A 2,934-nucleotide genomic window follows, 5' to 3' on the forward strand; every position below is an offset into this window, starting at 1 on the left:
CCTGGGAAGTGTTTTTCTCTCTAGAAGTTAGTGAATCCTCCCTCTATCACTGGTATTATGATATTGCATAATAATGTGCATTGGTGTGGTACCTTTTTGTATTTCCTGTGCCACTAGAGACTAGAAATTATTTGCTGATTTGTTTAAGTTCCCTATAGATTCTGGTTATTAAGCCTTTGTTTGATGCATAGTTTGCAAATGTCTTCTCTTGTTCTGCAGGTTGTCTGTTTACTCTGTTGATAGTCTCTTTTTTTATGTGCGGAAGCTTCTTAGTTTTGTTAGGCCCCACATGTCTATTTGTGTTTTTGTTACAACTGCTTTTGGGGACTTAGCCAAAAATTCTTTGTCAAAGCCAATATCAAGAAGGGTATTTCCTAATTTGTCTTCTAGAATTTTACAGTTTGAGGTGTTACATTTAAATCTTTCACCCATTTTGAGTTATTTTTTGGCTGTTTCCATGCCTAATGCAGCCATGGCTCCTGGTCCCACAAAGTATCTGAAGGGGGTGGCAGCTCCAAAGTACTGGATGCTGGATACATTGACCAGTGTATTTGCTCCCTGTCAATCCACCAGTCCTCATAAACTGAGAGAGTGTCTCTCCCTCATCATTTTCCTAAGGAACAGACTTAAGTATGCCCTGAGAAGAAATGAAGAAGATTTGCTTGCAGCGATTCATTAAGATAGATGGCAAGATCCAAACTGATATAACCCACCATGCTAGATTTATGGATGTCATCAGCATTGACAAGGGAGACAATTTCTGTCTGCTCTGTGACACCAAGGGTTGCTTTGGTGTACATCATATTACACCTGAGGAGGTTAAGTACAAGTTATGCAAAGTGAGAAAAATCTTAGTGGGCACAAAAGGAATCCCTCATCTGTTGACTCATGATACTCATACCATCTGCTACCCTGATCCCCTCATCAAGGTTAATGAAACCATTCAGATTGATTTGGAGACTGGCAAGATACTGATTTCATCAAGCTTGATGCTGGTAACCAGTGTATGGTAACTGGAGGTGCTAACTTGGGAAGAATTGGTGTGATCACCAACAGAGAGAGGCACCCTGGATATTTTGCCATGGTTCACGTGAAAGACGCCAATGGCAGCAGCTTTGCCACCTGGCTTTCCAACATTTTTTGTTATTGTCAAGGGCAACAAACTAAGGGCTTCTCTTCCCCGAGGAAAGGGTGTCCACCTCACTTTTGCTAAAGACAGAGACAAGAGACTGGTGGATGAACAGAACAGTGTGTTAAATGGTCTCTGGGTGACTTGCTACATCTTTGTACATAATTTAAAATAATTCAGCATGACTAAAAAAAAAAACTTGTGTACAGTGAAAACTAGGGGCCCAGCTTCAGTCTTCAGCATATGACTACCCCGTTACCCTAGCAATATTTATTGAACAGGGCATACTTTCCCCTTGTTTTTGTCAGCCTTGTTGAAGATCAGATGGTTGTAAAATAACCCCATTTAAAAATAGGAGAAGGGAACAAACAGATATTCTCAAAAGAAGACATATAAGCAGCCAAGATATATGAAAAAATGCTCATCACCACTAATCATTAAAGAAATGAATATCAAAACTACAATGAGATATCATCTCACATCAGTCAGAATGGCTATTACTAAAAAGTCAAAAAACAACAGATGCTGGTGAGCTGTGGAAGAAACAGATGCTTATACACTATTGGTGGGAATGTGAATTGGCCCAGCCACCATGGAAAGCAGTCTGGAGATTTCTCTAAGACCTTAACACAGAACTACCCAGAAATCCCATTACTGGGTGTGTATCCAAGGGAAAATAAATCGTTCTGCCAAAAAGACACATGCATTTGTATGTTCATTGCCACACTATTCACAATAGCAAAGACATGAAATCAACCCAGGTGCCCATCAATGGTAGATTAGTTTAAAAAAATGTGGTATGTATACACCATAGAATACTACACAACCATTAAAAGAATAAAGCCATGTCCTTTGCAGCAACATAGATGCAGTTGCAAGACATAATCCTAAGTGAATTAATGCAGGAACAGAAATATCATGTTTTCACTTACATTTAGGAGCTAAACATTAAGCACACATTGACATAAATATGGGCTCAATAGACATTGTGGACTACTAGGAGGGGGAGTGAGGGAGGAGGGTGTGGGTTGAAAAACTACCTATTGCGTACTCTGCTTACTACCCGGGTGATGGGATCTTTACCCCAAACCTCAGCATTGTGCAATATCCCCATGTAACAAACCTGCATATATGCGCCCTGTATCTAAAATAAAAGTTGAAATTTAAAATAAAATATTAAAAATGAAACTAAAAATTAGGCATTTGAAATTAAATTATCACTCTCTTCACATATGAGATCTTCACTCTATACATTTAATGATTTTTTTCCTTATGTTTTATCTTTTTTCTTTCTGGAATACCTAATAATCTGATGGTTGACATCTGGATTGATTTTTCTGAATATTTTATCACTTTTATTCTATTCCAATTAATTTGTTTTGTTTCCTGAAATATTAACTTGGTTTTATTTTTTAACATTTCTGCTAAAATTTCAAATTATAATTGTCTATCATATTTGCAATTTCATCATTTTCCTCTTTCTTAGATGTTTATAGATGTATTATATCACCTTGTTACTCCCTAAGGCTGATTTATACTTTTTTATTTGTTAAAGTTCTTTTTTCTGCATTAGTTCTGGTTCTACTAGGTTTTAATTTTCAGTTTGTCTCTCTCTTTCACGTAATAGATCTTTCTTTCTTTCTTTTCTTTCTTTCTTCTTTCCCTTCCCTTCCCCTCCCTTCCCTTCCCCTCCCCTCCCCTTCTCCCCTTCCCTTCCCTTCCCTTCTCTTTCCTTTCTTTCTTCCTTCCTTCCTTCCTTCCTTCCTTCCTTCCTTCCTTCCACGTTATAGATTTTCTTAAGGATA

At 37.7% G+C, this 2,934-nt stretch overlaps 1 pseudogene; it reads left to right on the forward strand.

Annotated features, from left to right (window-relative positions):
* Window positions 1–472: 472 nt before the first annotated feature.
* On the forward strand, window positions 473–1,304 carry LOC715988 (small ribosomal subunit protein eS4, X isoform-like; annotated as a pseudogene).
* Window positions 1,305–2,934: the final 1,630 nt, after the last annotated feature.

The sequence above is a fragment of the Macaca mulatta genome, chromosome 4 (genome assembly GCF_049350105.2).
Source record: "Macaca mulatta isolate MMU2019108-1 chromosome 4, T2T-MMU8v2.0, whole genome shotgun sequence".
In the NCBI taxonomy this organism is placed as follows: domain Eukaryota; kingdom Metazoa; phylum Chordata; class Mammalia; order Primates; family Cercopithecidae; genus Macaca; species Macaca mulatta.